Source organism: Pezoporus wallicus, unplaced genomic scaffold, assembly GCF_028554395.1.
Source record: "Pezoporus wallicus isolate ANWC-B61680 ecotype Strahan unplaced genomic scaffold, APGP_CSIRO_Pwel_v1 contig_10160, whole genome shotgun sequence".
Lineage (NCBI taxonomy): Eukaryota > Metazoa > Chordata > Aves > Psittaciformes > Psittacidae > Pezoporus > Pezoporus wallicus.
In genome coordinates this window covers 506,268-531,342 of record NW_026641390.1, presented here as the reverse complement: position 1 = coordinate 531,342, position 25,075 = coordinate 506,268, and the positions used below count along the sequence as shown (strand labels likewise).

The following is a 25,075-nucleotide window of genomic DNA, read 5'->3' as shown; positions in this document are numbered from 1 at the left end:
GTTTAAAATACCTGACTGCCCCAGCTTGCAGGTAATGCCTTGAAAGACTTCAGGTATTACTAAAAAAGGGTGTCCTCAGTCTGTGGCTTTCCCTACACAACTTATTTTCATATACACAACAAATTAAAGCCACAGACATCCTGTGTGCAGGAGGGAAAAAGAAGGGAAAACCTCAGGGTAAGATATAAAGGGATGAGCAGCGTTACCCTGAGGATGCTGAGACAAAACCTGCTCAGATAAATTCCTCTGGGGAGCAGACAGCAGTCAGCAGTCGCTCCTTCCTTGAGGTCACTCCAAATTGAGTGGACCACATGCTGGGATGCATTTCTCTTTCAACCTGCCTTGCATCCTCCCATTCCATAGAGCCTGGCTGCTCGGCATCTGCGTCCTCCGCTGCCCCGGAGATGGGCATGCACGCCCTTTCCAGACAATTGGAACATAAAGCAAAACCATCTGTACTGGTTTGAGGGAGGATGAAAACAACTAATCTACATTTCAGTCTTAATGTAAGGCACATGCTGCTATTAGGACAAGGGCTTGCCTGCAGATAAATCTTGTCACCCGACCGGGACGAGCCTCCACCATGTGATGCTCAGAAGCAAAGCTCATGTGCTGGTTCAGCATCCACAGCATGCTGTGCAAGCTTGCACTGGGAGGAGTTACTGGAACAAGTGGATCTCTCTAGACAAACCATGGGGCTTGCTAATTCAACAGCTGAGGCACCTGACCCTTGTAAGTGGGTCCCACAGGGGTCCGCTTATATGCTGTAGTATGCGTCCTTCACACCATTGTGTGGTCCTTCCTCTTCTTCCTGCAATGGAGTCAGAGGCTTCCACTTTTTGAACTTAGGGGATGTTATCCGATGGACTGTATTTCTTCTGTACCACCAACCTTCCTGTGGTTTGCAAATTACACTCTATGAGAAAGAAACTGGCATGTTCAACCGGACATTAAGGGTTTGTTCTCCTTTGAAATTATTTGTTTCAACAGACAGAAAACTGGACTGGCCTTCGCAGCTCCTCCCTGATTTGAGGGTATTTCAGAGGCAATACAAACATCAAGGCTTTTCTACAATGTGTAGGAAGAGCACACAAGCCTACAAGACTTGAAGGCAAGTCTCTCACCTCAGCCAGGATCTTTCCATCTGCAATGGGATAGGAAAAGTCTCTGGGCTACAAATGGAAGACAACCACAAATGAGGAAGGGATGAGGTTGGTTTTCAACCCTCAACTGATTTTTAAGGCCAATGATTTTCTTCTCTTTGTTTTTGCACAAGAAATTGTCAGGCTTATTACCATACTGCACAAAATACGTGATTAGGTTATAAGACATGAGATGACCTTGTGATGTTTCGGGGAGCCTATGTACTGCCTGTGAATTCTGTTTAGTCACTGAGGACATTTTATGTCTGCTTTATGACTGAAAACACCTTGAATGTGGAGCTTATCTGTTTTTCCCATTGCCCTTTTCCACTGATGAGCCTCTGGAAGCTCAGCGGCCAGAAACACAGGTACTGTTTAGGCAAGCCATTTTTTAAGTCTGAATTCCAGCACTGAAATAACGAAACAAGAGACCTTGTGAGGTGCCTGGATCATGTATTGAAGCCGAGCAAGAATCATCTGGAAAAGGACGGGAAGATTGTGAAAAAGAAGATCTCTCAGCAGTTGTTTTTGGAAACGAGCCCCAAAAGCAAGAAGGGCTCTGTGTGCTGGGGGAGAGCTCAGGTGCATCAAAGCAGGAAGAGAGAGGATATGGGATTATTTAGAGGGCTTGGACTTGTGTTCAAAGATCTTTCACGAGACATTAAAGAAAGAGAGGCAGGAAAACATACTTGGGCATTTATTATTTTGTCTACATTATGTGTTTCTTGGGTTAGCTAAAATAGAATGCTGGGGTTTCTTTGGAATTGCTAGTCTTCTCCAAGGCAAGGCTGGCACTGTGACAGTACGTGCTTCAATCACACTGTACAGGCTCTGTGCTCACTGCAGAACACAGGAGTGACCTTGGTCGAATCCCTAAATCCCTTTCCATTCTGGGAGCTGAGTCTGTCACAGACCAGATGCTCATAGCCAAGGCTCTGCTCTCTTTGGGCAATGCTTGGTCCTACTACAACACAACTGTTGGTCCTACATCTGGGAGAGCTGAGAGGAGGAATATGAAAGTTAAGGATAAGTAATACTAAGCACAGTTTTGAGGGTCATCGTAATACCTGGCTACAACATAAGCAATCGATCAAAGGCAGCCTTTAACTGTGATCTCTCTGGCAGTCAAGTAATAACTACAATGTTGTTTTAATGTAATGTCGAGTATTTAACTTTAGATTGCTGGCATGCTCGCACAAGGATACGACTAGGAGACAGGATGCACTAATATTTGCCAGTGAGACAGAAGACAAGAGATAAAGAACAGGATTACATACAGCACACTACATACACAATAAAGAGCATTATTTCATTGCTCTTGGGACCGTCGTGCAAACTAATTAAAATGGTATTTCAGCGTATTGAATTAATGACTCCACTGAGGGCAAGAAAGATCTTATCAACAGGCGTTTTGAAACCTCATTTGCTTTAAAAAATGTACCAGATTGGTAATAATCTCAACAGTGAACTGGCAGAGTCAAGTAGAAATACTAATTTTGTCAAGGTTTGTGTGGGGATGACCATCAACGTTCTGCAGCCCTGCAGACACCATTGGCCAGGAGCGAGCATTAAGCATCACTTTGCACTCTCTGCACGGGTATTGCTCTTTGTGGGAGCTCCTACCTTCTCTTCATTAAGCAAAGGATTTCTGGTTGGAAAGAAAGGCTGCAAGGAGCAGGGTATTTTGCCCAGTTCAGCCTCTCCTGAAGGAGATGCTGTGTTGTCTCCTTGCAGCCACATAAAATGTCACCCACACAACTCCTGCCTCACAACTGGAGCTCTGTCTTGGGATATTTTTTACCCATTACATCTCCTAGACTGGAGGTATTTTGTGCATGGTTGACAGGGGTCTCCTACATCACCTGCTAATGCCAAAAACTATGTCAGATAGTCTCCTTCATAGATACAACCAAGCTCCAGCCCAGAATTGCTGGATTTTGCCTCTAACTTCTCTCACCAGAAGGACATGCGTGACTCACGGCCATGTACTATGCCAAAGTATGGATTGGTGTGTCTGAAGAATAAAAAACAGAAACAAAATGCCTTGGCTTCCCTCCCTTGTCCTCCCTAGGCTCCCGGCAGACCATTGCATGGTGCAGCCCACCATAGGTGATGACATGGGCTTCACCGCCTATGTGGTCCTCACACAGCCTGGGGTCTGCAGGGTGAGCAATGTCTCTACTCAGACATATCGCTGCCCCATCACAGCCATAAAGTCTTTCCCATGGTCCTGAAGTCAAGTCTCAGAGCAAGAATCAGTGCAAAACCAACAAAGTCCTGGAGAGTGTGAACAGATGCCAAAAAGATTAGATGGGAAAAACTTGCTTTTCCAAGTGCCAGAGAAGACAATGAGACATAACAAAGCTCTTTGTTTGGGAGAGGGTTTTCTTTAGGGAAGAGGGGAGAAGACTGGAGGGGGGAATAATAGTCCATCCCACACCCAATCAAACAGTCAAATAATTCTATTGAAGCCAAAAGTTTTTTCATGTCCAACCACCGCATTTTGGTGCCAGAGAACTCCTTGTCCACATGAGGTCCCTGAGAAGGGACATGTCCTGGGTTGGTCTAGACAGCCTTATTTTATAATCCCACCACCCTTTGGTTCGGCACACATAGATCAAAGCTGGCAGCAGGGATCTGCTGGGTTCATCATGTGAACACACACACAACAACCCCGTTTGGGTCTGATGCGGAGGAGGATGGCTGTAGTGCATCAGCTGAGGTTGAGCATCGGCATTGCAAGAGAGGACGGGCTGTGAGGAGAAGGCAGTATATCCTGGGAGGAGCAGGAAAGTGGCCTGACGTGTCAACTCATCTAACATATAAGAAATCAGAGCTGAGCCACGCTGCAGCTGCACACAGGGTCGCTCTGAGGATGCTGGTGCAATCAATCCTGCCCCAGAGATCCCTACCAGCAGCGACACAGAAGCCTCTGCTGGCTTTCAGCAGCTGATTCAGAGTGACTGGGAGCTTAACGGGGAGCCTGACAGTGTTGCAGCAGGGCTTCCATAAACCAACACAGCCATCTGGGTGTTTTAAAGCAGCTCTGTGTGCTTTCTGGACAGCTGTTGCACATCAGGAAAACACCCGTTACTGCTTAAAAGGATTCAGGTTATGCAAAGGTCTCTTTTTAAAAGGTGCCAGAGTGTATGCAACCCTTTGGCCTCTGCTTTATAGGTGATACACCTATAAAGGCAAACACGTGGAGACCAGAATACATGGTTTTCCCATGGTGACCTTTGTGATCTCCTACCACAGGGTCTCAAGGTGCATGGCTCACCTGGGCTCAGTCTAAATGCCCATCTGCAGCGAGCTACAACCTTCTCCTCCTGCCCCAAGGAGCTGCAATGCCTTTACCTTGGCCAGTGTGGAGAGGAGGCACCATCACAGTCCCTCAGAGTGGGGTTCAGGATGGGCTGTGTTAAAACCTCTGCCAAGCATCAGCTTGGTAACTATGGCAGAGCAAAGCTGAGGATGTGCTCCAGGGTAATTTGAGGCAGAGGATGAGGACTTGGAAGCATAAAACGTCAGCAGGCTGTTGATGCAACTCCCATAGACACCTGTTTTATAACATGCCAGGTGCCTTTCTATGGCTATTAAGGGAGTAATTAGCACAGGCTTAGGTGCCTGAGCTTTAGATGCCTAAGGTAAGGCAGGTGAATCCACGCTTCGTCTGCTAAGGAGTTACCACTCAGAGGCAAAGACAGGCTGAGCCAGAAAACTTCCCACTGTGACAGCAAGGAAGGAAAAAGAAAACCCCTCAAGTGCATTGGCCTCCCATTGAACTGCATGTGGAGAAAAAATAACCCATCAGTTAGGAGGAGCTGCTGTCTCACCCGTCATCACCAATACCTGTGACAGTGGAGCTGACAGATCTCACTAGACAGCAGGCACTGTTCTGTTATGGGGACTGGAGTGCTTTCCCCTCCCCAGCCAAGCTGGGTTTGAAGGCAGCAGGAACCAGTATCATCACTGGCTGTCACCAGCACTGAGTCGCCTGGGATGGGAGGATGGGGGCTCCCAAGTAGAGGAGAGCTACACCAGGGACGCCTGTGCAAAGCAACAGCTACAATGGTGGAATTTGAGGTGTTTTGAACAGCACTTCATGGGCACCCTTTTTCCAGCCAGAATTTGCCAACAACAGGCTCTAACACAATGCTATTATTATCACAATGCTGTTTTGCCGGCTTGCAGAGTTCATGGACAGTGCTCCTTGCGGGTTTAAAATAAACTTAATTTAAATGGACTGTTGATTGATGCCTGCCACTTCAGTAAAGAGTGTTAGCAGAGAGCTAAAGCAGCCACAACCCAGCCTTGCAGCGAGGACCTGCATCTCCTCCCTGCTTGGGTGGGGAGCTTGGAGACCACCAGTGCTCTCCCCATCATCATTGCAATGTTGGGCTTTTCGATAGAATAGCTTGGGAATGAGTGTCCAGCAGCATACAGCAAATCCCAGGCAGAAAATCACAAGCATCAACTTTCTATAGTGCTGTTTCCCACCCAGGAACAGGGAACAACATGGAGTGTGCTGGGAACTGGGCCCAGGGAAGGGAAGAGGCTCGTGTGGAGCAGAGACGGTTCTCACTTAATGGGTGTTTGAAGTTTTAAAGTCTTCCTCCCTTATCAGCAGCTTACTGTCCAGATTCTGAGAAAACCTGAGTGCATTTTCCAGCCTGCTTCTGTGGTTTCCCATTGCTCTGTTTCTAGGAGAGAAAATGCCATAGTAAAGAGGTAAAGCAAACTGCTTGAGGTTACTCGCAGCACGTGAACCTTTTGAAACAGCTTGTACTGCTGACTCAAGGACCAAGGTATCCACAGCAAGCCTCACTGAGAAACAGCAATTGGAGAAGGACCAGCACCACACCACAAAGGGGGATGTATAGGTGCTTCACCCCCCGAGCACCAACCAAGGGCAAGCAGGCTGCCTTTAAAAGAAGGAGCATATTTTCCCTTCCAGATCATAAATCCTGTGGTCATTATTATCCAGTATTCCCGATTGACTTGATCTTGTGTTGGCATCTTCTCTTGCTAGAACACGGCCAGAGCTGCCCTATCATGCTTTCTGGATGGATAGACCTGGATTTCAGCAAACATAAATGCATTCAACCTCCTAGTGTCTGATCCCTGCTCCCTGCATCTCACCTCTCCCAAAGCAAAGCATCACGAGTGTGCTGGAATCTCTGTCTTTTAGTTTCCACAGTGAAAAGTGAAAAGCAAACAATTTCAGCACTAAAAGGCTTCCCTGTACTGGAGATCAAGATATGAGCTGCTGGAAGAGCTAGACCCCACCATGCACAGGGGTAAGGTGGCTGCAACGTGCCCTGGCCACCCAAGCATTGCCATTGCCGCAGCAACCCACCCTGTGTGCATCACTGTTGTCCAGCCTGCCAAGGGCGATGCTTCGGTTGCTACGATAACAGGGATCTGTTTTCCATGCATCCCTGTTCGCACCTGATGCTGAAGGAGTTTGACCTTTCCTTCCCTCCCCTCCAACAGCTCATTACAGTCAGCAGGAGATGGCAAGGAAAATAAGGCGGCGTGTGCTCCAGCAGAAGGAATTGGAGCCCAGCTTGAAAACACAGCTAATAAACTTGAAAGCCTGAGCCTGCCTGAAGCCAGTTCCTCGATTTTTATGATAACCCAAAGCATCGTTTAAGACAGTCACAGCCTCTCTGCAGCCAGGGCTGGCTGGGGCTCAGGGCAGAAGCTCCTTCCTTCAACAGTGCTGGGCAGAAGTGCCATTGACACCTCAAAACCCACCAGCTGGACCCGTTTGCTTCAAGCCATCAGGTATCTCTGCTCCAAAACTGTGCTGTGCTCTTGCAAATGATAAATTGCTGTCTAACTAGAGGCTGCTGAATCCCGTCAGGATCAAGTACGTTTTCCTAGCATCTTTTATCCTCCCTCTTCATCCAACTGAACTTTGTGCTTCCCCCATAGTGGTAGGAATTTCCTGCTTCCTGAGACTGCAGTAAATACTTAAAAACACTAAAATAGCCACTGTGCTTTTACTCGTGCTTTAGAGAATGGGTCCTTGGTTTCTGCAGGAGATGCCCCATGCTGCCTATTGCCCATGGCACCTCTCCCAGCCCTCCCTCAGTCCTCATGCCGCATGCTGCATTTTAAGTCAAGTCTTGGCAATAAGCTACCAACGTTTACCTGGTACCAGCAAATATTGCTGTGTTGGAGAGAATTCAGGAGGGTTTCATGGAGTTTGAGAACAAAATCACTTTATTATTGTTATTTTTTTAAATAGAAATCTTTCTCCCTGTTGCTCCTCCACTTCTAATTCTTAATTGGACAAGGCAGGTTCTTTCCTATTGCCAATAGGGCTGTACAAAATTACAAGATACATTAGCTTTGCAAAGAAAAAAAGCCTGAAATGATTTTCAAATTCCTCCTTGGAACCCATATGCTCTGTGGCAGGATAATTTTGTTTAGGGTAATTCACTTGCGCTAATTTCCTGTAAGTCTCACAAGATATATGACTATAGTTTTTGGTTATTTTCCACATATATTCAGCACTAATTTCCCTCGGAGCAATATTTACGAGCAAAATATCTCCAGAGACAGTGGAGGGTTTTTTGTTTGCAGAAACTGTGGAAATGCTTGGTGGGTCACATCACTGGCTCGTTCAGCTCAGTGTACATCAGAGTTAGCAGGGAGCTGGTATTCCAAAACATATAGATGCTGCCTCAGACATAGTCCCAACCTTCCCCAAGGTCCTGAGCTCTCGGAATTGTACTTCTAATTAGCGTGGGTGACTTCATTTCAGTACATTGCTCATAACTGAAAAATGCTGTTTCTGTAAACTGCAGGCTACTGAGGGCAGGTTGAATGGTGAACATTAGTTCAGTGGAATATTTAAGATATATACCAAAAATTAACAAAATATGATGAGGAGGCGAATGCTGAGCACCCTGAAAAAAGGCTTGCCCGGAGATGCAGCGGCAGCAGTGAAAAACCTTCAGCCACCAAACTCAAAAGAAACCTGTGCCAAAGGAAGGGGATCCCTTAATTCAAATGCTCTGCCCTGGCCACATTCAGCTCACCATGACAGAGGCAGCTGGGCTGCAGGCAGATGCTGGGAGAGATCCCCCCAGCACAGCACCATCTCCTCCATGCACTGCCTTTCCATCACCTGGAATGGCTTAGCGCACTTCCACGTTGCTTTTCTTTTAAATCACAGGTTATTTCCTCAAAACAACCTCGGTTTCCAGTCGATGCAAAGCGAATATCCACCCCTGGCTTCCTTGACGCAGCGGCTGATGCACAAATCCCGTTATAATTTGCTTTCACCTCCAGGTGGAGCGTTTCAGTTGCTGTTGCAGGGCTGAGCGCATTCTCCCTCCCCGCTCTGCATCTGCCCGCTACGGGGCCTCAACTGGACATCACGCTGTAAAGGGGAGGAAAAAACCCCACTGATGCCCAAATCCCAAATGCTTTGAGTCACCAGACTTGGCGTAAGGGACCACTCCTGCCTTGGTGCACATGCAACGGGTCCCACCTCCAGCACCACCCCTTGATGGTGGCAGCAAGGACATTCTGCAAAGGGCTGTGTTTTGGGGCTGTCCCAAGCAGGTGATGTGATGAAGGTCTCAACACCTTCCCCGCTGCAGTGTTGGCTTCCCCAGCAGCAGACAGTTTTGTTTCTGCTGGAGAAAGTGGCTTGTTCCAGGATGGATTTTCACACCCATAGAGGCAGAGCTGGAAAGCCGGTCGCAAGCCAGGAAGGAAAAATTGCAAGGCAGGAATGGGGAGGAGGGGAGATCCAAATCAAAACCCACCCTCCTCATTTACAGGAAGGCAACTGGGAGAAAGCATGGTGTGGAAATGAGCGTCCCAAAATAAAGGGAATTTAATGCTAACCAAAACACCCGGGCACAGATGAACTTAATCATACCGAAGTGAGTGAATGTCGTTAAATAAACAGCAAAAGTTGAAGTGTTGAGATAGGTGATATATTTAGCTATCAACTCTTAGGGAGAAAAAAATAAACATCAAGAATTGCATGGCAAAAAGTTATTTGAAGTACTGAGACAAAGAGAAAAAAACAAATACGGGTCTTTGCTGACACATAACGTGCATAATGGCTCTTTCAGGGGACATGGGTAGGGGTTAGGAGCCGGTTAGGAAGGTAACACTGCAATGGCAGAGGGATTTCCAAGGCACTTTATATGCATTTGCCTTCTCTGATTTCTTATTCTTCTGCACCGTAGTCCCAACACCACTATAAAAAGTTTTAATGTTGACTGTGGTTGGTATAACCATCGACGGCCACGAGCTGTTCCTTGGCTGCTGGCTGACCTTGCATTTCATCTCCCATTATTGCAATTAGTTTCCCTAATTGCAAAGCCCAGTGGCTTCAGCATCCTTGTCAACCATTTGCAGCTCTGTGGTATAAAATGGGATATAAAGTTTTATACTGCTCCTCCGGTTTTCCTTTCTATCAGCTTGGCAAAAGCCTGCATTTTTTAAACAGATGATCCAGGGTTCAGTCCTTGCTAATGAATTTCACGTTCGTTTTGCCGTTGTAAGAAAATCTGTACAAAAAAGCACAAACCATGTTCCAGCCTTTACATAAAATCCGATGTCCTGGAAACCAGTTGCGAGTGTTTGCACCCAGGGATCCTCACGCTGGGATTGATGGTGGTGGCTGTTATTTGCAGTGCTCACCTGGCAGTTCTCAGCATGCAAAGGTGTCTGTGAAATTTGTGGGACCCATAAAATCAGAGCTAGCCAATGAGTCAGCTCTTTGACCTTCAATCCGTTTCCAGTCCCCTGGATGGGGAGTTTCACCGGTTTTAATAGCACACGTGCTGAATAAAGCACTTGAGCTGATCTTTTCTGTCACACCTGCACTACAAAAACACCTTTGCAAAATGGGAAGAGTGATTTTCCTGATAGGAGCAAGCCAGAGCCCTTTACACTTCGAAACAGGGAGTTTAGGGGGGACGGATGCAGAGTTATTGCAGAACAGCAAAGGATTGTTCGTGGAGCAATTGTTTGGAAATACAAGGTAATAAATTATCCTCCCTGAATCACAAGTCTATAGCAAAGAGATACCTGGACTGCAAATGCACACGCTCAGCAGAAGTTAATAAATCAAAATTAGAGCTAATTGTCATGGTTGAAATCACCCCAAGAGTCAACAGGGATGTGCATCTGACCCCTGTAGCTGCTTTTATAAGTATTAACTCAAGCTCTTAATGCCAACAAAACCTCTGCTGGGCCCTCCTGATTATTCTGAGTCATTAGATGGTCAAGAAAACAGCAGGCCACAGGATGCTGGTCAAACTCCAGAGAAGAAACTGATAAAGCCATTTATTCTATACAGGAATCAAAACCAGTGCACACAAATTTTTTCTCCCCAAAACATTCTGATGATTAGCTTTGATTAATGGGGCTGCCAGAGGATCATTCATCAGTATTAACTAACAACATCTTTTTCCACATTATTTCCAACTCCCTAGAAGCTGGAAAGTGAAGTATGCTTCTCTTTTATGATATTCTTTTTACCCTGTTCCCATCTGCATACTGGTTTTGGGGGGGAGGGGGGTGTTGTAGGGTTGCCCACAAGACCTTATTGCTCAAATACAAGAGGGCTGCATGGCACACACACTGGTCGTCCATTAAAAGTCTGTGGGTATCTCTTTCCCATTTGTTATTGCAGGGCTGCTTAGGAGCACCACTTACTAGAAGGCTGCTCAGTGTTGTTGAGCTTCCAGAATGATTTTCCCTACCCCTAGTTTTTCCTGCAGGAGAGAACTGCCATAAAGTCCTAAGTTTGGAAACCAGGCCACTGCAGCCTGTGCTGCTGCACAGCAAAGATATAGCATAATTAAAAATTAAGTCAGATTTTGGGCTGCAACAGCATCTTACCACCACCAAACACAAAGGGACGTGAGACCTCGAACTCTGCGTTCTCCTGGAGCATCCAGGAAACATGGAAACAAAGCACAGCATGACACAGACAACCTTGATGGCCGAGATCTCCATGCTGCCTGATGTACTCCCCGATCCCAAATGCAGGATTCAAGTGCTGGCTTTCACAGGCTGAACATTAGGGTTTCTACAGAGGAAATATTTTGGGAGGTGCAGTATAATTGAGGCTCGTGCTGTAAGCAGCATGTCATAAGAACAAATGACCTGGCAGACTTATAGTTTGGGAAGGGACAATGCAACCTGTATAGCTGCAGGAATCCGGGAGCAGACAGAGGTGCTCGGGGCAGCTGTCAGTGAACTGAGTGCCTTCAAGCAGCCACCATCTCACAAGCAAAGTCCACACATGAAACCATGACACAGGAAACGTTCTGCACTGTGTTAGGCAATTTACCAATCCAGGAAAGAAATGAGAGGTTATTTCCTTACTGTTGCTTGGCCAGATCCACTCTCCAGTGGTCAAACAGGGATGTCTGGGATGGCTTCTGTGTTAAGCTGTGCTGCCTTTCCCACTCCAGTCCCAGCTCCTCACCTGCTGCCAGGCACCTTTGGGATGAAAAAGAAAAACAACATTAAGAGATTTCTGTTAGGAAATATAAAGGTCTGTGTTATTGCTCCTCCATTTTCTCACTGATCACTTTATCTGGGGATATTAGCAATGGAAACAGCAACTAAGCAAAGCACCTAGGAAATTGTAGACCATAAAGCTGAAAGAGCAAGCATCACTTGTGACAGTGGGGCTGACATCTGCCCTCCAGGTTTGGGGCTGGGAAAGACTTTCCATCAAGCTGCCTATCGTTCTCCAGTTGAGGCCTCTTGAAGCCCCAAATCTTTGGTTCTTTTCCCAAACACCTTCCAGTCTTTCCAGTTACCAGCCAACCACTCGGGAGAGTTAGCTCCTCCAGGCCTGGGGACATTAAGTGGTGGGGACCCAAACTACTCCTCTCCAACCCCACCTTTCTAGTGCTAAATCTGGGCATTTACAGGAGATAGAGGAGGCAACAATGAACCTCAGGGAAAGGCAAGACTTTCCCCCTGCTTCCTTCCTCTTCCATGCTCCTCTCCAAGCCCAAGTGGTAGAGCAACCAGAGACCAGTTTGATGCCCCTCCTGTGGCAGGGTGTCCCCCGTCCTCAGCCTCCCTCATGGCAGACCTGCCCACAACAATGGGCAGAAGGGCTGAGATGCCCCCAGCTCCTGCTGCTGCCTGCCATGGGTCAGCTTTCAACCGAGCTGCAGAGAGCAACCATCATTCTTCTGACAGCTCAGGGGGTGTTTCCAGACCTCTGGACTCACTTTCTGTCACTGCAGATAGGAAAAAATCTCCAGTCATCCAAAGACGGATTCCAGTGGCCCTCCAGGTAATTCCTAAACTTTGAGACAGGCCCGGAGCGCCATCGTTCCCCTCTTAATCCCCTAAAAACATCCACGGGAATGGCAAGCTGGCTTCCCCCGCATGTTTGCCCTTTCCCCTGGAGCCCCATCTCTGCCTTTTCAGACTCAAGCAAACGAAGGCTGCCTCAAATCTCAGCTTTACCAGGAGTTTAGTTTCAGGTCAATGAGCCTATGAAGAATAATTGCATCACAGGAATGGCACATGCCATCTCTGTGATGTGATTCAGCTAGAACGGCTTTCCCCAGCTGATGCTGGCTCCTGGACCGTATTATTCCTGAACTGCCTGGATGCTGCCCATCCTGGAAATGCCAGAATGTCATTCCGACACTGGAAGCCAAGGTGATCTGTCACTTTGTTTTCCTCCAATCTGCATTTATGTGTTACCATAATAGATAACCTGATTATAACGTTTATAAACACACTGTATGTATTATATTTATTATGGTTTGCATTAAGGTGGTATTAATGCAGGTGTCCCAGCTATGTAGGTAGTAGGTAGGTAGAGGTTGCAATGGCAAGAACCATAAAGTTATGTTACCTACTCCTTCAGTAAGCACACATACCTGCTCTAGGCAGGCTCCAATATGCTTTGGGAGCAATTTTCAACAGCCATACACCGGCCTTACCCTAAAACGAGCTGCCAGACAGAACCGTCTCGGGCCAGGCCACCTCTGCTTCCATTTTGGCTGCAGGGCAGTGTTCTTCCCTGAGGTACACATACACCTACACCCTCCCACAATGCCCTCTGTCCATTACTAACAAAACCTGACAAAAACAGACGACAAAGAAGGTAATGATGTGAATCAGAGGGATGGTGACAGATGGACAAAACTAGAAATGGCTCTTTGTATACATGCTTCTTTTTTATTTTGTCATTAGAAAATGAGGCTTTCTGTATCCAAATGGCCTCGTTTTGCTTCAAGTGTTTCGCATTTTTACAGCCTGTCTGCTGTCATGTGTATAGTGCTCTATAAATATTTTGTTGAGCTGACAGTGCAAGCCCTTTCCTTCACGTTTATCCTTTGACACTTCCTTTTTACTCTCCAATGAGAGTAGGAACTCCCTGGGTCTGACCCTGAGCTGTCAAACCTCCACACAACACAGACTGGGGAGGTACAAGTGATGATAACAGCTATAACAGGGATCACAGAGTTATGATTTCTAGAGTTAGGATCATCACAATGCACAATTTTTTCCTGCAGAGGGGTTGGAAAACAAACTGTGAAAGATTTTTCTCCTTTTCTAATCATCAGCTCGCTTTGGTAATGAGAAGGAAGTGTGATATCCTATGCAACCTCCTCCTAAATCCAGTTATGACAGTATTTCTAGGGATTACTATGTTGAAAATGAGGGTCACAGGATGCAAGGAAAGAGAAACTGGGCATCAGCCCTCTTCAGGCATCTTCCTAACTCTGCAGATGACTTGCTAGAACAAGTGTGTGTGACACTTGAAATGTTCCTTTTCTAATTGCATTCACTAACGTTTGCAGAGAAGGAGCAGGGGTTAGCAGATTAAGGTTTCTCCTCAAAGGCCTTTTTGGTGACCACCACCCAAGCCCACTGGCACTGCTGAGGGTCTGTAACTTGGTGGTTTCCTCCATCCCTTAAGGACTTTGCTCTTCATTCGCATTAATATCATGCGTGCTCCTAACAGCCTCTCTCCAGGGCTGGAAAGGTCTTTTGGTAAATCTAAGCCAGTGCAAAAGATCCTGCCCAGTTTGCACCCAATCCCAAGCAAAAAAATCACAGGTCCTACATGAATGAATAAGGAAACGAGGAGAGAAAGCATGACTGCAGCAGTTTTCATGGCATTTGGCAGGGCTGGAAACAGTGATGGCAATAATTGCCCAAAAACTGCTTGTCACAGATTTTCCAAATGCTGAAAAATACAGAAATACATATATTTGTAAGTAACCACCAGACTCAATCAGCTCATCTTGACCAAATACTCCACAATGACATTATTCCACAATGGCATAATCCTTAGAGAAAAACCACAGCATTCTTGGACCCCAAACAGAAACTTGACACATGTAATACCTAATACTAGAGTGTACTTTATACCCTGTGTTCCTATGAGTCATTTTCCATCCCACTGTCTGTTGAAAAATGCTTTTTTGTTTATTTATTAAAGATTCTCTCAATGGCTTTATTGATGACAGAAGAAGGGAGTGAACGAGCTGAGATTCGGCATCCCAGAGACCTGCCACCGAATCTGGCCTAACTAAAGCCATCTGCTTGGGACAGGAGCCACAGCCACTGGACGTGCTGCCAAAATCCAATCTTAAAGGGACAGTGCTAAAGTGGGTGGGATGCAGAATGGACTTTGCCTTTTAAAACAAAGCCAAGTTACAGAACAAAAAAGAGAGACATGCTTTTAAATGGGAGGGACACAGGATGGAAGGACAAAGTTGTTTGTTTTGATTGTCAAAGCCCAGCTTTCTTGGCACAAATGGAAACAGCCCCAGGCCCGTCTGGAAGAACAAGTGCTGGGCAGCTTTTCAGCCCAACAAGAAGATGGGCAAATGGAGCTATGTACTAACCCAAAACCGGCCGGTCTTGCTCAATAATGTGAAGCAAAGCTTGGTTCAGCCCTTGTTGGTACTAGCATCATGCAATGGGACACATTTAAAGCCAGCAAGAGGCAGCTCAGCATCAGCTCTGCGGGTGCACAGCAAAAGAAAGATAAATCACCCATTTATTTAATAAATACGTTTAATTGTGTTATTTGATCAATCTTTATAATCTCAACAGCTCAAGCCTGAGCTGCAGGGGTTTGTTTTCCAATTTAATCTTGTCAAGACCCATTTAAACACTGTAAAATGAGTAGCAGCATCTTGTAGGGATGTTGCAGGGAACTGAAGGGCACTGAATAGAGTTAGGGCTGTGTGAGCTTGTACAAAGCCGGGTGACCATGGCTGGGGGGGTTACACCCCAGCACCAGCAGCAACAGCCCCCATCTTCAATAGACATTTAACCAACTAAACCTCTTCATTATGAGTTTGAATCATAACAATGGTTTGGGTTGGAAGGGACCTTAAAGATCATTCAGTTCCTTCCACTATATTAGGTTGCTCCAAGCCCCATCCAGCCTGGCCTTGAACACTACCAGGGATGAGGCAGCCACAGCTTCTCTGGGCACTCTGAGAAGGGAATCCTCACACTTTCACCACGCTTACAGGGAAAAACTTCTGCCTAAGAGCTCATCCCAATCTCCCCTCTGGCAGGTTAAAGCCATTCCCCTTGCTCTGTCCCTGCAGGACAGCAGGACAGCCCTGCTCCAGGTTTCTTGCAGAAGCACTCAGCTCTGCTGCTCCACTCAGTTTTGGTGGTAAGCTACCAGGTCACTGAATAAATATAAGGTTGACCTTTCCCCTCCAAAAAAGAACTCCAAGTCTCTCCTTATGGGTTATGCTGTTTTTTTTTTTGCTGAATATTAGGTCTTTCTAAACAGAAAGAAGGTGAAAGGCCTGGAGGGAGGGGTCTTAGCTCCAGTTAGCCAAATACAGCTGATAGATAGCTATGCAAAGGGAGTCATCCCATCTTGCTCCATCACACATGAACTACACAAGCCTGACAGTTACCACCCCATCACCTAAACAGCCCAAATAAAGATCATCAAACAACATGACCTGTCTCTACTAATGACCAGTGAAGCAAGAAACAACGTGTTCATGGTCTGTGGGAGATCAGATTAACTGATGGTCATGATCCATGCAATAGCTGCCATGAATCAAAGGACCCGTAGCAGATATGCTTGCCTCCCAGTGACCATTGTGCCACTGCCATGAAGGAGCACATTGTGTGGAGCTCTCAGCATGAGGTGGGACTTGCTGTTCCCATGAAAACTAATAATCACAGATCTAAAATGCTAACATTAGGAATACCCTTGCTTCAAACAGAGATTCTGTCTTCCCTCACTTCCAAATACAAAGAATAAACTCAAATACATGCATCTATATACACATATCATAAATGCATGACACAAGCAACACGGCCAAGTCAGCTCTCCTGACCTAGATGCGGTGCTGACAGGAGATCCCTAGTGCGTATGTTACACGTTTGCCTTATATTCTTTCTTAAACAAAATGAGCAAAGGTTAAAACTGAGTTTCCGTAGAAGGGCACATTTGCTGTCCAGATGGTAACACAATATGAAGGTCTTTTCTGTGAGTAGAATGGACAAATAGTGACTCTACAGCCCAAACATCATTCTGACCTTCATGCTGTACAGTACACATATGTTTTTTCCCTTAGGCTTGTGCGTCAGCAGTGTGGTTTGGGATTAGCAGAGTGCAGGGTGGGTACCTCATTCATGTGGTACCTGGTCTTGTATTGTACCAAGCCCAATGAATCTCACACTATAGCTCAAGCACCTTCAACCTTGGGATGAAAACCATGTCTGCAGCACATAGGGCACCGCTTCCAGTGTTTGGCACAACCCTAAAGTGACGCAGGAGTAGTCCTTAAAAACAAGACAAGGTTTTCTTGGGGAAAAAGACAAAATAAGCCCAAGGCTGGAATCAACACCGGTGTAACAATATTTCTCAGGATGACTGGGTTAACTTGCTGGTTTCTGGAAAGCACACACAAAATGCTCCCATCCATTTTTCTCTCTTGGGAAGAAGCACTAAGGCTCAGTGGAGCAGGTTGCCTTCAGCAGCAACAGCTTCCCACCCTTTAGCAAAATGCTTTGGGTATTTCTGCTATAGTGGTGTTGCATAGAAGCTGGAGAGCTTGTGAAAAGCTGCAAGAAGAGAATCAAGGACCTAGGGAACGGTGTTGTAGTGATTTTTACCATTCACCCTTGGCACCACAGTTGTGCCCAAGTCATATCTGGTCATGCAGGGGAAAGCAAGGAGAGGCAGAGCTTTCTGAGCCTCCATCCTGCCATCAGCCAGTGGTTTGGTGACTGTGCTCCAGGTCCCACAATGGGGAAGATGCATATCACGGCTTCATCCAGACCACAGACCAGAACTCCTCTGCAGAAAGCACTGTACCAAATCTCAGAAGGGGAGAAAAAAGCCAACAGGGCCATGGCCCTGCGTCAAAGCGCCTGGGCTCTATGGTCCTGGAAGCAATACTGCAGACTGAAAGCTGCAACGATTCCCAGTTGTTTCTGTTTTGTTTTCTTGGCCTAATTGCTTTCAGGCTGTCAATAGCTGCATGTCCTCTGCAGAGCCAAGCATAAATCTAGTCAATTCCTGACTTATCCTAGAGAAATGTCCTTATTGTCATTCTAGCCAGGAATGCATGTATTTTTATTGGCCTGAGAAGTGCAGTCAATATCCTTGGAGGGAAGGTGCTGCCTACCTGCAGCCTCTTCCTTCTCTATCCCACAGAAAGCTTCTTACAATATGTTTTTTTTCCCTAGGTCGACCCACCAGGTAAGAAGGAAGGTCTTCAATGCAGGAGAGCCAGCGCTCTTCAAGCGCAGCTTTTGTATCTCACTCCAAACACTTAAGTTAATGCAATGTGAAAACTATTTCCCAATCACAGAGGAAAGCTAATTCTCTAGGACAGTCTGAACATGCAAATATAACCATGATCTTTGCCATTTGCAACACAATGGAAAATTGCTAATAAAAGTTCCTATTGTGTCGGGGATGTAACAGTAACCTCATGGTATTTCTCTCTCCCTCCTCCTTCCATTCCCCTTTTCAGCCAGGCATCTAAAAATGGCTTAAAATGTCCCCTCTCAAATGCTCGAGGTCAAACAGTGATGCTGAAGCAACACAATGGAAGATCTGAAGACTGCCTATTGCACAGCCTGTTGCCCATTTCCAGGCTCAGGGGATGCAGAGCTCCTACTCCATCCTTGAAGCCCAGGAGCGTGGCTGTGGCTCTGAAGGAAGAGCCCAAAGTGCAAAAAGCTGTAGGAATCCCCTCTAGCCCCCAGTTAATGCCACCCCATACTCTCAGCACCAGGCTATGGATATAAAGTCCAACCAGCCTGCCTCATTCCTGATGTCTCCAAAATCCCAAGCTGGCACCATCCTTCCCATCCCACCACTGAGCCACTGGTCACACTGCCTCATGTCTCATCCTCATGGCTGTAAAGGCACCTTCCTTTGGTCACAGTTCTCTCTCCTCCTTCCCCTGAAGGGAAAACACATGCACACACATATGCTGCATTGATGTCTGCCTACACCCTTGTTCCAGCCCAGGAAAGAAAGCTCAGACACAAGAAACAGAAACTGGGCCAGCATCTTTAAGGCTGGGTGACTGGAGTGGGGCTCCTTGATCCATCTTTCACCATGAAGACAAATGACCTGACTGCTTTACAACCTGCATGAGCACCAGCAGCCTCCTCCTTAAACAGGGTCAGGATTTACCAAAAGAGGGATTGAAACCCCATTCCTGGGCTCCTTACTTTGGGAGTTGTGAGTTTTCCCTGAGGCTCCTTCTGACTCCTGTCATTCCTAGGCTTTTAGGCTCATGCAATGAAGTGGCAGCAGCAGAACAGGGGTCAAGCAGGCAAGAAGAGGCAAGCGCACCTCACAGCTCTGCCCTGCTTCCTTGGGCAGGCATACTGTCTCTCCTACTTCGTGCTTTTTCCCCACAGCATCCCCTTGCCTGCCAACACCTCGTGCCCCAGAACATCAGCATCTCTGTTTTGCCCCAGCCTCTCCTCCAGCTGCTCCTCAGGAGAAAAATGCAGGATTAAACTGTGGCACACAAGAGACACAAAAACCCAACACAGAACCTCTGATCTTGACAGGGTGGTGGAAAAGCACCCATTGCAGGGCAATCAGGGGCAATTAGGAGATTTCAGCTGAAACCTGTAGCTTCAGTGTTTCACCCAGGCAGCCAAATGGCTTTATTTCTGTGTATTTGTTAATAATCTCATTATTTACAGGGCCCATGTGCTCTCTATTACCTTCCATACTCCAGTATTGAAGGGACATCTGAGGCTGGTTAGCCTGTTTGTAACGGGTCCATCTTCAGCTTTTGGTATTTCCTGGTTGGCATATGCCCAAATTAACACAATCCGCTTTCTGCATACAAAAAAGAGTCCCTACAAGGAACTGCACAAAGCAATTACCTCATTCTGCCATTCCTAATGCACGAGCTGCCTGGGGACTCTATAGGTAGTGATCTTGGGAAGGACTGGAGAGTGAGCTGCACATGTCAGCTGCACGTCTCTAAGCAGAGGACATGCTGCCAGCACCTGAACCTTTTCCACTTAGTGTTCCCCTTTATCTTGCAGCTGACAGAGGCTCAGATGGAAGAAGCCGCATGATGCAGCAGCATCCCTTCCTGCAAGCTGAAGGCATCTGCTCCAGCTGATTTAAGAAACAGCAGTCTGAAAACAGAGTGGGGTTTGCATCTCTCCCTCCTGTGCCGAGTACCAGCACTCCACAAGGCGTAGGTTTGCTTTCCCTGCAGGCATTCGCACATTTCATGGTGCTGGTGCTCAGCAAATGTTTGCTTACAGCACGTTTCTTTTGCCCTGGCAATCTCAGCCTGGGTTTAACATCCATTAATTTGAAGGAGATGAAGTCTGGGGAGGGTTTCCAAGCTGCCACGTTCAGACAGAGCAAGTGGTGACCCATCCTTAGCCCTAAAAAAGCACCCTCATCTTGGCTTCCTTATGCCCACCCCTACCCAGCACAAACCTGGGCAGCAAGTGTGCTCCCTTCCCAACTCCACCACCTCCTGAAACCAGTCCCACAAAGCACCCTACTATCAACCAAGTGAACCACTTAGTTCACTGAACAGCCAACCTTTGAATGCAATATAGATAGCTTAGGAGACTTACTTCTGTAAGCTAACATACTGATTTCTTGTTCTAAATACATGCCCACTCATACCCATGTGAATATGTGATACATTTCTGGACCATTTGCATACTATAATTATCACCAAAACTAGTAGCATGTAGTGAGTCATCTACAGGGCAGCCAAGGATGGTCACAGCTGGCATCCAGAGGTTGATATGCTGGGTCTAAAACTCCCTGTTAGAAGAGAGCCTGCCCTCTCGAGACAAAACCATGCTTCCTGCTTCTTACAAGGAGTAGCGTGCAGTTGGTGTGCATGGGTAGCAAGGCCTGCCAGGAAAGCTTATCTGTTCTTATCACACTTGGAGTAGAGGGAATTGAATAGACAATTCCCTGGCAGCTGTGATGGGTATCTGCAGAGACGCTAACACAGAGGACGCCTTTCCTCTGCCCCACCACAGCCTCCCAAGAGCAGCTAAAGGCTGTGCAAACCTGATCCCTGACAAGCCTGCCTCTGTCCTTCCCAGAAGCCACCTTCAACATCATGACCTTATACATTAGGACTGCCAACAGGGACCCAACTCCGCACGTGCCCGTCAGCTGGAAGCAGTGGGGACCATCACACGTTGCAGCTCATGACCACCTTTGCTGCTGCCAGATCCTGCCGGCACAGCTAGATAGGCAGATTTGCTGGCAAGTCTGACTTCTCTGAGGTTCACGGGTGGCCCAGAATATGACAAAATATTGAGCTGTTAGCAAAGCAAAGCGATCTGGGCTGCAGTTCCTGGGTAAAACTGCCAGATGTGTCACTTTTACTCAGAGCTGAATTGGCAGATCATCACCGCTGGGGAAAATGCTGGAGGGGAAGGAAAGGAAATCAAGCAATTTCCCAAGTCACCTGTTTTCTTTATGCCAGCGCTGCCAGCTTCACACCAGAAGCGCAGCCCGCAGATTTAACTGGATTCCTCCTCCATGCCTCCATTGATTCTTCCATTCCCTCTGCATCCCTTGATTTGAGCCCTTCCCAGGCATTTCACACCTAATTACTTATTATCTCTAATGAGTATACACCATGCATACACTCCTCATCTGTAGCTGGTTTTAATAGGGCAGCTCCGTCCTCAGCGGCAAGGAGTTGTGCAATCTTTTGCTCACATCTGCCACCAGCCCTGCTTCACCTAGACTGCTGTTTATTTTAATCCCTAACAATAAGTCTTGAGGACTTTCTCTGGTCTGTCTATTCAGTCACTGCAGAGGGAGAGAGGGACCTCTCCAAGATAATGTTCCAGGCTGATGGCTCATCAACACGATGGCCTCATTAACAACCCAGATAATGCAATCCTTGCAGCACTGGCATTTCTCCTTGCTGAGCAGGCGCATAATAAATTAAGAAGAGATTTGGTGGGAAAGAAAAGCCCTGATCTGTTCCCATGTGCTCTGGCGGTACAGCTTTCCGCCCTAAGAGACCCAAAACTTCTGCTGGGATGGAGTAGCTGGAGGTAATCAACACCTCCCTGTTGCACCTCCTGTGAACGCATCAGTTCCCAGAGGGACACCCCTTGGGCTCCCAGTGATGGTGAAGACAGCATTATGACCCTGCAATATGGCAGCAGAGATGCTGCAATCAATTCTCCTTGAGTAAAATCAGCCCCTGACGTTCCCCCAGCATCAGTTGTCTGCGTTGGAAAAGCTGTGCTCTGCTTTCCCTTTCCACTGCTTGGAGCTGCAAACCTGATATGGGACAAGGAGATTTTTTCCTCCTTCTCGGGACTCTTTCAGCCTGCCTGTGATTGCAACCTGAGCTCCGGCCTGGCAGGAGGCAGACAAATAAACAGGGCTGCACAGCCCAAAACCCCGCCTGAAACCACAGTGCCCTCGCCCCAGAGAAGTGCTCCTTGTGAAGCTGGCTCCTGGGAGCACATCCATTCACTTGAAAGGCTAAATGAAAACCCTTTGAAAAGAGTGGAAACAAAAAGGGCATAGATCGGTCCTCAGAGATCGGTCCTCAGTCCTGCAGAATGGAGCTCTGCCTGGCAGCCACCCATCCCACAGGGAAAGAAAAGTATTCCACAATGTCTGTTTATTTTCCACTCATCCTTTCTAGGTAGCCTGTGCTGTGTGCTCGCCTTGTGAAGCAGCAAGATGATGAGTTCAGGCATCTTATGGACAACTTTCCTCATCCCACAAATGCTCATAGCCTCCTGCTGCTGCTGGCATCCATTGAAGGCTAAGAAATGAAGAGCTGACCCAAGGCAGAGATCGTAGCCCCAGGTCTCCTGGAATTATCACAGGGTGTATTATAGCTTATGAGAGTCCCAGCAGAGGTTGAACGCTGGAGAAGTTCAAGGGAGAGGGATGGAAGGGAAGGCCAAGAAGCAATCCAGCAGCACAGCAAGTTTTCATTAAGACTGACTTCAGATTTGGCTTTCATGCACTTCTAGGATTCAGGCTGCTTCGCATAAAAGGACAGTTTTTACTCCAGTGAGCATCATGGTTTAGATTTACATCAAGGGTTTGGTTTGAGTCTGCTTTGCCTGCTGTGGGAACTTATGGTTAACTTTTTTCCTTGGGAGCTCTGGAGATCATGGAGCCCTTTTCCAAAAAAGCCTGTCACATACTTGTTGGCACCTCACCTTGTACTTGGCAGCAGGAGGAATTTGATTACATCTACCTGACATCAGGAAAAAATCCATGTGGTTTGGATTCAGAGGAACAGTCGAACATTTTGAAAGGAGAGGACACAAAGAGTCCCACAGTCAAAAACCACTAACATCCAAACAACCTCATGTCAAATGCCTCGGTGCTGCTCTCATGTTCCCCAGCATAGGACTCTCTTGAGTCTCTTGATCTATTTGGAGGAAGGCAGTGGCTCACACAGACCAGCCAGCGCGGCTCCCTCAACAGACCTATTCGTTCAATGGGACACAGGACTGAGCAAAGCCCTAGATCAGGGAACATCTGAATCTGGTGGAGGCAGGAAACTTCAAACTCTGAACACAACCCCCAAGTTTTCTAAGAGACCTTGAACTTTTTTAAAGGCCCCCACATACAAATCCACTTATGGATTTCTGAGGTGCTTGAAATCTGAACTGAATGACGTTTCAGGGCTTGGACCCATCTCTCCAGCTCATTTTTCAGCTCCTCTTGTACTTGAGAAGCGATAGTCTCCCTCCCGACTTCAGTGTACTTATTTTTCCATTTATCCCAGAATAACAGAATTCCTTCTCCAAGGGTTATCCTGCAGGCTACCAGTACCTCGTAGAGAACATCTTGCCAACTTGAAATGAAAGTCTTCATGTTAGCTCCAGCACAAACACTAATTGTGGCTTGCAGCTCTGCCTGAGAACAGACAGTGACTTACGCAGGTCTTCTGGAAACTCAGGTCCCGACTGTCAGTGAGCTTCCACCTCCATTTCCTCTGGGACCTTCATCATTCCAAAGCCCTTTTAAAACATCATCACTTCAGGAGAGGCAAGTCCATGACTAAGCCAGGGTTAGCCTGCTGGGTGATGGAGTGATGAGACTAAAGCTTTGAACTTTCAACAGTCTGGAAAGCCAGGAGAAGCCAGAGCAGGAGCTTACATCACCCTATCTCAGAGGCAAGCAAGCACGGATTCTCCCCAAGCCAGTGCATTGTAGCCACTGTTGGACGGTTACGGGAAGCCAGGATGATGAACGTATGAGTCATTGCAGCTAGATGCTCCCCTGGGAGGAAGGAGCAAGAGTTTCCTCACAAGAAGTGGCTTTTTTCCACTGTAAATCTTCTAAGCAGAGTTATGAGTCTGAAAGGTCACTGGGGCTTGGCACTGGTTTGGCAACTAAGAGCCAGATGGCTTTGATGGGAACGAGGATAACACTGTCTCTTTCTGAGTGGCTCTCTGCTGACAGGCTTCACCTATAACTTGTCTGGTTCACTATGGACGAGCTTTCTTCACTTCCTGGCTGTTCCAAGGTAGGCAGAGGTCAGACATGGGCTTTTGTGGGGCTGGAAATCCTGGTCCTAGCTGAGGGAGGGGGAATTTTGTCTTTTGCTTCAACAAGGGAGGGATTTTCAGCTAGGATCCCTTGTTTGTACTTTGAGAAGGGATCTCTAGTGAATAATGAACTAAATCTTCATGTATTCTGAGGGTCCTAAGTGGACCTAGAGCTTTTGAATTTGCAGTGAAGGTCATGAAAACATAGCAGTGCCTTGCCCCCATTCAGATCTCAGCTTTGCCGTTCAAATCAATGGAGTTCCTGATAACAGTCTGTTCCTTCCACATATAATTGTTATTCACTGAAGTCCCTTTACTTGCATCTGTGAGAGAAGTGTCAACATTAGAGGGCCCATCGATAGGAAAGAATTCATCTGGAAGTGTGGAGAAGAAGGTTTGCAGAGCTCTGTGATGGAGCAGCGGTACCCGAGAGGGAAGCACTCAAACACCGGAGGCTCGAGCATCCTCAGGAGTGCTCTGGAAGGCGGGAGATAAAGCCCCATGAAAGCAGCTGTGCACAGCTTTAGCCCAGCCAAGACTGACCTCTTCAGAAAGGCTAGTGGTACCACAGTCAGACAAAAAGCCAGTTAAAGGCAATGAAGTTGTCGGAGGAAGGGTGAGAAGAAAAGCGGGGTGATGAAGATGATAGAAATGCTTCTGTGCAACTGCCCCTCAGCACTTCCATAATGCTAATTAAAAGGCACAGGAACAACAGGATGACACCAAGTGTAATAATGGCTTTCTGAGGTCCATCTAGCCTGTATTTTGTCACTAGAAATAGCCAAAAGCAATGATTAAGCCACAACAGATCCCTAGGGAAAGATTAAAGAATACAATAAACATGCTGTGATTTCCCCCCTTCTTTCCACTCTGAATATTCTCCCAGCCTCAAAAAAATGCAG

The 25,075-nt window shown here is 47.0% G+C and overlaps 1 long non-coding RNA gene across 2 annotated transcripts in view; it reads right to left on the bottom strand.

Moving 5' to 3' along the window:
- The window catches only part of LOC130606902 (uncharacterized), a 115,613-nt gene that overhangs the window by 39,305 nt on the left and 51,233 nt on the right, over positions 1 to 25,075 (bottom strand). Inside the window, exons 2-3 of one of the 2 annotated variants that reach the window (XR_008974105.1) lie at positions 11,514 to 11,630; positions 9,196 to 9,535 (exon numbers count right to left, since the gene is read on the bottom strand). This is a non-coding gene — a long non-coding RNA (uncharacterized LOC130606902). Of the gene's footprint in view, positions 1 to 9,195; positions 9,536 to 11,513; positions 11,631 to 25,075 lie in introns of those variants that run through there. The other variant, XR_008974104.1, reaches the window with a different exon arrangement.